This window comes from Eucalyptus grandis, chromosome 9 (assembly GCF_016545825.1).
Source record: "Eucalyptus grandis isolate ANBG69807.140 chromosome 9, ASM1654582v1, whole genome shotgun sequence".
NCBI lineage: Eukaryota > Viridiplantae > Streptophyta > Magnoliopsida > Myrtales > Myrtaceae > Eucalyptus > Eucalyptus grandis.
In genome coordinates, this window is record NC_052620.1 from 24872856 (window position 1) to 24885901 (window position 13046).

Below are 13046 nucleotides of genomic sequence, written 5' to 3' on the forward strand. Positions count from 1 at the left end.
TTTTTTCCCCCTTTTCTCATTATTCTTCTTCTTCTTCTTCTTGTGGCCGGTCGCCTGATCGGCGACCTCATCGGAGCGTCGCTGGCCCTTGGTGAGGTCGACTCTCGTTGGCCGAGCCTCACCGGTAGCTAGGCGAGGCTCGCCTAGCCTCACCGGTGGCCAGGCTGGCCTTGCCAGGGCTAGGTGAGGCCTACTTGGCCATTGGCGAGGTTGGGTGAGCCTCGCCGATGGCCAGGCAAGCCTCGCTAGTGCTAGTCGAGGCCCACCCGGCCATCGGCGGGCTGGGCATCGCGAGGCTTGCCCAACCCCGGCGAGGTTTGGCCTCGCCAATGGCGGCGAGCCTCGCTGGGGCTGGGTGAGGCCCGCCCGGCCATTGGCGAGGTTGAGCCGGTGGTTGGGCTTGCCTTCAGTGAGCTCGTCGGATTGGCAGATGGCAGTCGGCGATGGATGGTGGTAGGCGGTGGTGGACGGCGGTCGCAGGATGATGAAAGGGAAGAAGAAGAAGAGTTGATTTTGATTCTCAAATTTGTTCCCGAAACAAGAATCAACTTTTTTATTTATTTATTCTTGATTCCACTCCAAATCTGTTCCCGAGAACAAAAATTTTACCAAACACGATTCTGTTCCCAAACTGATCCTGAGAACAGAAAATCAAAATTTGGCACTGTTTGGCACGTTGCTAAACAGCCCCTAAGATTCTAGCTTTCCAATTGTTTTGTATATGAATTTCACTAAGTCAAAACTTGTTCGGTATCTCCTATGTCATTCTCTTTGTATCTAGAATTTTGTATCCAGTGGACCATTTGGATATCGGTAATCTCTCGTGGTCTTGCTTTAGTTAGGCATATTTATACGCTATAACATGAATGATGCCGTATACTCAATTGTAGATAGTCAAAATGAAGATCTAACCACCTTGTCCTTTCGTCCTTTAGGATTTTCTTTTGTTTTCAAGTCTTAGATTTGTATTGAATGCACAGGACAGTACGTAACAACTAACTTTTCAGATCACAATAGTCATCATTAAAGCCGCATTTTGCCATTGGAAGTTGTAGTCAAAATAGGACTGAATAGACTACTGGGATATAAAATATTTTGCTATGTCTTATTTGCTATTTGGTTAATAGTAATAATAAAATTGGATAGTTTCATATTATATTATGTCCATTATTTAGTACAAACTTGAAAATACATAAATGGAAATTGTAAGAATCTCTCACAATTCATAGTTTAAAAAACACAAATGTGCAAACAAAGATAACTTCCATCACATCATAATTATTCTACTATCTAAATCTTAAACAGTAAATGAGCTTTATCAATCAATCCATGAATATTGTACTATCTAAATATGAAATAGCGAAAGAGCTCATTGTAGCATTCTAGATCCACACATTCAACTATAATAAGAAAAATCACTGGGATTCGCCCTAGTGGCCACTCTTCCAATATGGAAGGGGGATGTGAGGGGTTCAAATCTCCACATTCTCAGGGGGGGATGGGATGGGAACGCATAAGTTTCAGGAGTGGGTTTCAACTCCCACGCCCTGCAAGAGGTAGGGCAAAAGTCTGAGAGTGAGTGTAGTATAGGAATAGAGTATGACTGACAAAAAAAAAACTATAATAAGAAATAAATAAGCTCCAGTAACATCAACACGGTACCTCTACTAGCAAATGCCAACTAGTAAGAAAGGAAACATGATCATTCAACTTTGCGACTCCAAAAAGTATAGTGCTTTGACTCTTTTGCCACTTTTGTGCACCTTCAACTTGAACCATAAAGTTAAGGAGTTGAATGAGTTTCGGCTCCCTTGCTGCTTTCATTAACTTTTAACATGAACTAAAGAGTTATGGAGGAAAATGAGCTTCAACTCTCTCTGTCATCTTCATGGAGCTTTGACATGATCCAAAAACTACGAAAGAATTGTGAAGTTTCAACAAAACTCAGAGATACAGAAGAGAAGGAGATGAAGAGCATAGTTTTTTTTTTTTATAACTCTTATTGCCCCTTTTTTCGAAATTGGATCGTGACGAAATATCTTTCACTGAAATTCATCTTTGATTTTTATTAAGAGGAGATGAGTTTGTGGTGATTCCAGACAAATGTTGTATCAATGGAACACAAAAAACACATATACTTCAATGGAATTTAATCATTGATATGATGATATAAAAAGTTTTGCCAGAATTTAACTGACAATAAAGCGCGATGATAAATATACAACATCAAAATTTAATCAACGACGAGGATCTATAAACTACAATTAAAGTACGAAAATTGAAAGATATTTATATAGCGGAAAAGATAGATCTTATAAAAGTAAAAATGAAAATAAATTTGCAAGAGCATCGAGTTCTTTAATTGATTGATTAGGACTTACAAAGAATAGGGGGAAAATTTTCCAAAAAATTCTAAACTTATATATGGTAGCCAATTCAATCCTAAACTTTCGGTTGTGTTAATTTAGTTTCAAACTTATTATACAATAGTTAATTCAGTTTGAAACTTTTTAATTATATCAATTTTATCCTAACCTTTTGACGATTTACCAATTTAATCCTAAAGCTTTTGATAAATTACAGTTCTTTGGCTAATTTTGACAGAAAATCGCCAACGCAGCGGTCTAGTCAATGCTAGTCCTCCTACGTGATAGGGCTGGTGCCAATGTGAATGATTTTTAAATTTTAAAATATAATTTTTTTTGTTATTTTTATTGATTTTTTCAATTTTTTCTTGCTTTTCATTTTAAAAAGATTAAAAAATTGTCCATGTTAGGCCAAGTGGTGCCACATAGGACATTTAACATTGACTGGACTGCTAGGTCAACAATTCCAGGCAAAAATTAGCCGGAAAAACTATATTGGTGATGCATTAAAAGGATTAGGACTAAATTGGTGCAATTGAAAAGTTTATGACTGAATTGGCAAAATGTCAAGCAGTTTTTGGACTAAATTAGCATAATTAAAAGGTTTAGAACTAAAGTTATTGTACAATAAGTTTATGACTTTTTGGGCGATTTTTGCAAGAATATGGTGTGGCTATTTGTAACCCATAGTCAATGGTTACAATTTTTGAATTAAATAAAATAAATAACAACAGTTTTAATAAGCTGTGTTATTCACTAATCCCTATCATCTAGAACACTTATCCACATGAAGTTATAAAATCCCTAAATTTGCGACAACAAAACATATTTGCAAGGATAAACCATGTTGAGATGTCTCATGTGTCGGGGTGACTCGGAAGTGTCTGGGAGCTGGAGTAAATAAGATGATGCATGCTCATGAATATACATATATACATGTTAATAAAAAACCAAATGATATCGATGTATCAAGAAATTATATGCCATACGTGTGCATTGAATAGGTAATAACCATGCATTCGTGTGAGGTACTGCAAAGAAGGTAGGGTGTATGTTCTTGCCTTCATTACGTTGCTCCAAATGTTTATGATTGTTATGGTAGAGTTGGTGTGAAAGTGAACTTCTATTTTAGACTTAGAGATTTCACTTGCTGGACTTCGACTCATTCATTTACTTTTTAGACATGTAAGATGGCCATTGCCCCATCACTGCTTTTTGGAGTCCCATCACACATTGAGTATGATTATGAGGAGGTTGTATTGTCTAATATGGTTTTATATATATCAAGTGTACTACTACGGTATGGGTTGACGTAGAACTTGCTAAATGGGTTCCTCATTAGTATGTAACACGGTACATGATCTTCGATGGTGATTGGTTGGGATTGCTTAGAGGCTTTGATGGTCCTCTTGGTTAAATTGCCAAGGAGCTGATGTTGGGGGAGGTTATCGATCATTGGATGTTGGATTGATGTTGTACAAGTAGGCTTTTGAGGGCAAGGGTTTGGTGGTGGAGATAGGAGTTACTGAACCCTTCCTGGGTGTTATATATTATGAGGTATTTGTAAGTGATGCATTGTACGTTAATAAGTATGTGAGGTCATTATATGACTTGTTTAATTATTTTGTTGTGCCTTTGCTTGTGAATAAATTAGTAAGAAAGAAAGTAATGTGATACATGTAGTGCTTGACGTATCTAGGGTGTCACAAGGGTCAACGATGACACAATGAAGGTGAAATCAGAGAGGCGAGGTGAGAGCGCGAGGCCTACAACGTGAGAGCGAGAGCCAAGGCCTAAGGCAAGTTGAGAAGGCAAGGCAAAAGTTGAGGCAAAAGTAATTTTCAAGTTTGAATTTGTACATTGTAAATTTGGATTCTTCTACTTCATTATTATTTACTTATTTTTTTTATTTGTCCATTTTTAAATTTTTTTCTATTCTGTTTATTTTTTAATCCCTTCCATCGTTACCTAATAAAAATTATTAAATAATAAATTATACTAATATATTCAAAATATGCAATAAATATAAATACATTTATACGTAAAAATCAAATTCTCTTCCGATATGTTCCTAAAAAGGTCTGATTTGGGTGAATTCTTCCCCTAGCTAACAAAGAGATCTAAGTTGAATTTGCACATTTGAAATTGAGAACAATTTTATAAAGAAATATCCTACTTGTTTCTGAAGAAGCGATGGGAAATATACTTAATATCGTCTCATTGAATAGTTGGCTCAACTATTTGTTATTTTAATAAACCCCGACTTCAATTGGTACCTTTCCATGAAAAGCAAATAACAAATCCATATTTTAACTAAGATTTCGAATACCTATTACGAATAGAAACAAAAAAAAAAAAAAGTTATAATAATTTTTTAGTTATTTTGAATTTTTATATTAGAAATCAAATATTATTTATATTTAAGTATTATTTTGATTTTATTAATATAATAATTTTTTATTCAAGAAAAATTGTTTTTGTACCATAGATGTAGGAAATCATATCCATATTTATCCCATCTTCTTGTGGGATATTTTTATCTAGTCATATCCCTCTTATTATCTAACTTTATCTTGTATTAGATAGGATTCAAACGTCTAATAAGATATATTTTATTTTACCATGACTTTTGTCTAGACTAACAAACATTGTCTTACTAGTTATATCACAATCGAAATGAGTCCTGAAATGCAAATAAGGCTGGGCCGCTAGAAAGGGCAAAACTTAATGCTTGTATCTTACCTACAAGAAATTAGGCACACTAATTCTACTATATATATATATATATATATTTTTTTTTTGGTAAGGACACTTATTCTACTATTAATAATTCGAAAAACTTACGAATCTCCACCTATATGTATACTGAAAAAGTTGAGTCATTTCGAACCGTTCATGAAATAATTAGGTCTATTGTTAGTATGAGAATAACAATTTGTAACAATTTGATTGACTCGATCCCCAAATTCGCTCATAACAAATCCAATTATAACCGCAAGGACAAATTTTTTGCATTGTTCTTGAACTTACTAATGGTGTTTTAGAAGATGAACTTATCATATGATGATTACGTGTGCAAAAGAAACTCGCATAAGGCCGTACTTATATTTGTGCTTGGTCCGCAGTCATATATGAGGCCGGATCGGCATCATACAACAATCGAGCTGTCGAAGAAGCCACAGCACTGAGGGTTGGACGACCTTAGCAACCTAGACTCTCGTGAACCCATATGCTTGGCAACCATGACCCACGATCGATGACCCAAACGCTCGAACCCAGACCCTTGGCGACCCTCAGCCACGCTCGTCAACTGCTGGGAACCATTGGCGAGCCGAGCACAACCGTTAAGTGAACGGTCAAACCAGCGACCGAATCTGGGACTTAGATAGGAAGAAGATGAACAGCGAGGGAGAAGATGAACCCAAGTCCCGCAAACTCGAATCTCGGCAATCGTCAACCATCTCTCGATGACCATTGACTTTGGGCTCACGTCGACCGGAATTCAAAGTGACTGGTGTTGAGAGAGACGAAGAACGGTAGAAACGAGGGAAAGATAGGAAATAGGAATTCGAAAATGTTATCTGCTGACCCTAAAAAAGAAATTCGAGAACATTGCAAAGCCAAAACAAGGAGGAGTTGCCTCGGGCTCTAGGCTTAGGCAATGGTAGCTTTGAGTCGAATTGATCCACAAAAAATTTACCAAAACACTACAGTTTTCACTCAAAAGACAATGAAGACCGAAAGTCCCTCCCGAAGCCACGTACAGCCTAAGTTTATTTTGACAAAAATATGGGAAAAAAATGCGTAGAGCGGTTGAGACATCCATCATCAATGCATGATTGCTATAAACCAATCAAAGACAACGAGCAATAATCTTTGATGTTTGATGCGCAAGATTGATATATAATTTTCGACTGTTGCATGGCGGATAAAGCTGGGTACATTAAATTTTAAAACAATGGGGCAGGTTTCTTTTATTTGAATGTCCACTTCTGTCTACATTTGTTCACATAAAAAATAAATAAAATTTGCGTGCAGCGATTGAGACATCCATCATCAATGCATGACTGTTGTAAACCAACTAAATACGAGGAATAATTTTCGATGTTAGTTGTGCAAGATTGATGTATAAATTGTGTTAAAGTGATGTGATTAAACGTAGACATAAGTGGACATTCAAATAGTGAAGACCAGTCCCATCATTTTAAAATTTAATGTACCTAGCTTTATTTGTCGTACAATCAACTTTATTCTCTTCATTTCTCTTTCAATTGCATGGAGCTCAACATCGAGTGGATAGATCTCGAGCTCAAGGAACGCCATACTAACTTCATCGATCAAGTAAGACATGAGATGAAGTTCGGATTAATGGCCTAAAATGGTTCTTCTTGTCCCAACAGAACATCATATAAGTGGGATCAATTCTTTTGATCCCCGTGTCTAATCCCACACATATAAGAATAACATACAGATTTCTCCTCCTAACATCACAGGAATGTTTCCCTGTTTACTTCTTTGAATTCAAGGCAGTAGAAGCTGCTGCTTTCATTTCGAGTAGAGCACCCTCAAAGCACTTGGCCAGAAATTCAGGGTCCGGGATGATGTTCTTGGCCACCTGAATCTGCATGTCCGCCCTCCCCGCATAGCTCACCATGTGCAATGTGAGTGCCTGCATACATCGCCTCTCAAACGCCCCACATCAGTCCTGACAAAGATTTCATTCTAGATACCTCTGAAAAAGAAGGAAGAGAGCGAAATGATGAGGCGCGAGTATTTTGGAGCCTTACGTGGGGTAAACCCAAAACGTTCACCTTTATGTACGTAATGTGGTTGCCGACAGCTGCGATCTCCTTGTGCAGGCCGAACATGTTCGAGATGGTGAACGTGGTGTTGCAGAAGATCCTGTAGTTGAGCAGGGTCGCAGCCTGCATCAGCAAAAACAAAGACAGGTTGTGCGTTTGTCAGCTTACTGTCGTTCTGTTTCCCAAATTGCAGAAGCGCGAACTGATCCTTACATGTGCTCCTAGATAAGGCATGACCATTTCCCTGATTTTGTACGAGAAGTGATCCTCCAGGGATTTCTTCTTCCAGTCAATCATCGACTTGGCTTTTCTCAGGTATTCGAGAGGGTCGCCGCAGCTTCTGTGGTAGTGAACAGGAAGGAGGGAGCATCCCGACCTTGTTGCCCCACTGCAGACCCAGGTTGTGTTTCATCAAATTGGATAGTTCCTGAATAATACCAGCACCACACTTCAATTCAATCAACTTCAGTTAGATGGCCAAAAAAAGGAGAGAATCACCTGCAATCCGGGTTGTTCTCGCAGATTAACCATTGCCACTCCGGTTATTTAAGTCCTTCCCGCACGGCTGACAAAGGAAAATGAGCTTTTTAGTCAGTCGAGATTCGTCGCCTTTGAATTGACAAAAATCGTGTGAATTGTCGGAAATGCTATTCCCTTTTTACCATTGGGAAATCGGTGGTCCAAGTATTTGACCAAGCCAGCCGATATGATCCCGAAGAGAACATCATTAATGGTGTGCTTTTGAAGCAATTAAAGATATTCATCATCATTTGGTATTAGCATGGAATCAAAATGCACTGATAGTCATGAAATACAAGAAAAGCATGTAGAATTCTTCTTTTCAAGATAAATGACCGATAAAAGTAGTATTAGTTGCGCTATTGAGAATTGTACAAACTGTGACATCCTGAATTTCTCAACCTGTTTTCTTCTGAATTAATCGGGCATTTCGTTGATGCGTTTATAGGGCTATTCTCAAAGCTGATCACTCTTGAGATAACTAGACTGTCTGGATAAGTAATTCATAAATTTTAAGGTAATAAACTTGAGAATTCGATCAAGAATTGACTTCTCGACTGTGCTTATCTTTAGAGGCCATTGCGGCACAGTTAAAAATCGATTTAAGATCGAGATAGGTCTGTTTGACTGAAATGTATGGCCGATCGTGGGTGACTCCACTAAATTGAAAAATTCTCGTCGACCGACACTAATTTTATTTTACTGTCGTTTTAGTACCCTATGTCCGTAATTGAATCATTGGGATTTTCACGACAATCGAGAGTCACCATTGAGTTGAATGGGTTCATAGTGGTTCAAAGAAAATCGACCATGGGTCATTTGCCTTAAAAATTTCTGAAAACCACCTAGTAGCCTAAGTTACGCTAAAAACGTGCCAAATGGAAATTAACTGCGAATTCAAGTTCGATTTCAGAAATTGAAAATTCTGTCATGTCACAATAAATTCTAGAATCCACGACTCAGTCTCAGAAGATTTTTCCGACAACTGAGACTTTTTGGGAAAAAGTCAGGTTAGGGTCATTTTCGTTCAGTTGAAGCCGCGGATTAATTCTGGTTGTGGAATTGAGAAGCATAAGGGATTTTTGGATAAGGAAAATAATCAATTTGATAATGGAGATATCAATTGGTTTTTGTGAGAGTTAATTAAGAGAGATTCAAGAGGGAATTTGGATGCAGAAATGCAAGTGGGGATCAAGAACTCTAGTTTGGAATTTCTTGTGGGATTAATTGAGCTTATTAAAAAGAAATTGGGATGAGAATTTTCTATTTTAAGAAATTCTCTTAACTTTCTTCCCATTTCCCATTTCTTTTCCTTTTTGGGCCAAACACCCTTTTCTTTTCTTTTTCTCCCCTCCCTTTTTGGCCGAACCCTTCTCTCTCTTTCTCTCTCTCCCTCTCTCTCTTTTTCTTTTCCCTCATGCGAATTGCCCCCCCTCCACCGAATGCTAGCTGGCTTCCACTTTGCTTCCCCTTTTTCTTTTCTTTTGACTTTTCAAACACTTATCCTTTCTCTCTTCTCTCTCTTATCTCTTCTTCTCTCTCCCTCTCTCGACACTCTCTCTCTCTCCCCCTCCGTTCGAACGAAGACAGAAGCAGAGGAAGAACATAAGCCACCGAGAGAAGATGAAGACCGGACCAGCTCGTTGTCGCCGCCCACACTCCACCACCCGCGTGTCGCCGGTGCACTCCACCGCTCGCCGTTCACCTCCGCCTCTCCCTCACTCCTTTTAGCCGTCGTCGAAGCTCTCCTCCTCCTCTCTGTTTCGTGTGAAGCTCCGACGGAAGTAGAAACAGAAGCAGCAGCTGACGCTGCCTAGAGTCGGAGTTGCCATCGTCGCCGGTCGCCCTCCCTCGCGCGCACACGCGTGCAGCCGCGCGACCGCCTGCCCTCTCCACCGTCCTGCCGTCCTTGCCGTGCGACCCTAGCCCTGTTTTGTCTCTGCCCAGCCTTCCGCAGCCCGATCCCCTCCGGCCACCGTTCGGCCTCACCAGAGCTCCCCTCACCCTCCGCAGGCCCCGCTTTGCCAGCTTAGCCACCGGACGAGCTTCGTCCAGCCAAGAACAGTGGATGGAAAAGTGGGTTTCCAGCACTGTTCAAGGCCCGCTTTGGGCCGTTCCGGGCCCCGAACCCGAGCCGTGCTTTGGAGTTTATCGTTCCTCGCGCCGTCCCCGGATTGGTCCGATTTGTGTGCGATTCTGGTGAGTAATCTCACTAATTCTTGCTTAGTAGATTAATGATGCTTAATGGTTGATTAATTTTAATTAATTAGGTTTAGGTGGTTAGATTAGTATGGATTAACGGTTATTAGTCAATTGTGATGCGAATTAGATGAATTGAGTGTGCATTTAGCAAGTAGACGTGGTCTACTATTTATTGAAGGTAACTCGAGATTTTTCCAACCCTTATCGGACTTCAATTTGGCAATTCGGGCGTAATTGGAATTTTTAGTAATTAAATATTATTTTTCGAAATTAATTTAATTAATTAATTATTTTCAGAAATTCAGCGGGATGGCCGGTGGTCAAAATTTTATGCTGATGATCGTGGTGAAGTCCGTTTATTTAATTGAACGCCAATTTGAGCTAAATTGGATTTATTGTAATTAATTATTAATTTTCGAAATTAATTAATTAATTATTTATTTTCCGGAAATTCAACTTGGATGGCTAGCGACCGGAATTTTATGTTGATTGTCGTGGCGTAGTCCGTTGATTTAATTGAGCTTTATTTTGTGTTGAAATGAATTATTTGTGAAATTGAAAATTATTCTTTAATTGAATAATCTTTGGTTATTAATTGAAAAATAACCGGGCATTGGTTGATCATGCCAAAAATATTTGAGGGGACTACAGAAAATGTGGGAGTTATAGAAAGGAAAATATTATATTTTCGCTAAGGCCAACCGTGTGCCTACGCACGATATTTTATTGAGTATGATAAAAGATGAGAAGAAATGCTGTGTGACGTGCCTCGGCGACTATTACATCGCTTTGGCATATAGGATGCCTTAGAGGATGTACGTAAATTGCTGAATATATATCAGGCCTGTGTGGCGATAATATATTAGGCCTGTGTGGCGATAATTGATCATGCCTGTGTGGCGTAGAACATGTCTGTGTGGCGTAGATCGTGTCTGCGTGGCCGTATTTCTGTGTGTCGAGTATTGTGCTCGTGTGGCTGAAGGTAATTGGAATGCCTAAGAGCATGCACATAAAGTGTTTATTGTACATCACCTTGGCGAATAGACGCTCGATACCATTACTGTAGCTCTGTGACTGAGTGTACTATTGGAGATTATATAGTGTGGAGTGAGATGACCTAGAAATGGTCCAATTGATATGTAATTGACTAGGTCGATTGATCATTGCTTTGATCTGATGTCGTAATCTGATTGATTGAACTGAAATGACCGAGGAATGATCAGATTGACATGAAATCAACTAGGTCGATTGATTGAGATATCGATATGTGATGTGATTACTTGAGTACCTATTGAACTGTGCTAATATACATGTGGAATCTGAGGCCAAGGTAAGTCCTCTGACCCATGTGTGCATAGGCAACCCGGTTAGCGTATTGGTTTCCTAATCGAGTCTTGGTGGGGTAGAACTTGCTGAGACGTAGTCTCATCCCGGTTGTGGGACAACATTCAGGCCTGTAGATGAGCCTGTGGAGGAGGAACCATAAGAGGACGATGAGTCGGAAAATGATGAAGAGCTTGAAGGATGTGAGCTCAGCGAAGAATGATGAAGTCAGAAGAGGATCAGGATGATCCTGAGTATGAATCGGATGAGGATTGAAATCCCATCTCTTGGTGAACCCTTTGTATATGTGTAGATAGAGTGAGACTTCGAAGTTGTGAATAGTTTGTGAAGTGCTCTGTCTAATGCCATGTATAAAGGTTCGGTTGTAGATTTCAATATGAAAAATATGGCCTGCTTTTCTATCCCATTGTTTTGTTGTCTGGGGATTCATAAATGCTTCCGCATGTGCTTAATAAATGAAAGGGTTGGCGATACATAATCCTGGGATATCACATTCTAAAATCGACCAAGTAGAAGGATGTATGCGTGCCTGAGGATCGGGGCGTGACACAAACCCTGGCAGTGCTCATCAGTAGAGGTGAGTATAGTTCGAGTGGGCGGCTCTCATCTTGGATATGAGAACTGCCCACTAAGTATAGGTTCCGAATGATCCGCCTATTAGTTCTATGGATCTACTTGAGAACTGACTACCAGTCCAGTTTGGTTCTTGAGTGGGTCAATGGAATTGGTTTCCAATCCCTATAAAATTGCATTTATTGATTAATGTCATGGTGAGTCTATTTTCTATTTAGAGCATCAAAGCTTGTTCTGCCTTATATTCGGGTTGAATTGCAAGCCATTGATTTTGATTAAGGATTGAAAACTATATGGTAGAATGAATAGACAATGTTAGCTAAAAACTTAATTTTTTCGAAGGCCATGGTGTGGTCCTTTTAGGGTTTCTCGATGCTAGAGACATGTGGAGAATTAGACTCCATGTTAAAAGTCCTAACTTCCATAAAGTCAAAACATTCATCGCTTGATCCATTTTTTTTTTTAATGTTAACCTAATAAGTGATGAACTCTGTCCAACTTTAGAACACAGGGCGGCTGGCAACAGAAAAGAGTAATCGTCCCTTCCTCATATGACTTTTTTTTATGAGTACCTCTTCCTTATATAACTAGGATGCTAGGCATAAAGGATATCAACAATTTCTTGCTCAAAGGTTGGTCAATACCAATGAAGACAGCCATGACAAGTTTCACTCCAGACAAATCATGCCCTATATTTGAAATCATCCTCTCCACAAAGCATAAAATATAATGTACAGTGAGCAACACATCATCAATCCAAGGGAGCAAGGTTTGACTTAAAGCTACCTCTCGTTTGAAGCACTTTTAGCAAATAATGAAGATGCTTAGGAGGCTCAGTGGCAGCCACATCCTTGATGAATAATAAATGGCCTGCATTTTGATTGACAAATTCCCAAGCAACTCAGCTTAAGGATGAAAAGGACCGAACAACAATAATACAGAAAATAAAAAACCAACGATGGGAAGGGGAAAAAAATTTCATAACACGAGCTTATCATTTTCTAAAGCATCGAGATGTCACCGCAAACATGTCAGTTTTCAAACCCAATAGGGAAGATGTTTAGCTCTGAGTACGCAATCGCCTAAACCAAATCTTTCAGAAAATATTTGAGCCCCGCCTCGAGAAGGAACCATCAGCGAGCATATCATACATGCTATAACTAATGAAAGCTTAACCATAGTGATTAGAACTTCAGCTTCATGCCGCTATTCTGTCGGCATTGAACAAATTAACATCGCC

The 13046-nt window shown here is 39.2% G+C and overlaps 1 long non-coding RNA gene and 1 pseudogene across 1 annotated transcript; one reads left to right on the forward strand and one right to left on the reverse strand.

The window, feature by feature from the left end:
- Positions 1-6805: 6805 nt before the first annotated feature.
- On the reverse strand, positions 6806-8267 carry LOC104429051 (annotated as a pseudogene).
- A 1322-nt stretch (positions 8268-9589) lies between these two features.
- On the forward strand, positions 9590-11634 carry LOC108956694. The gene is made up of 2 exons (XR_001982994.2): positions 9590-9886; positions 11342-11634. It is a non-coding gene; the product is annotated as an uncharacterized LOC108956694 (long non-coding RNA).
- Positions 11635-13046: the final 1412 nt, after the last annotated feature.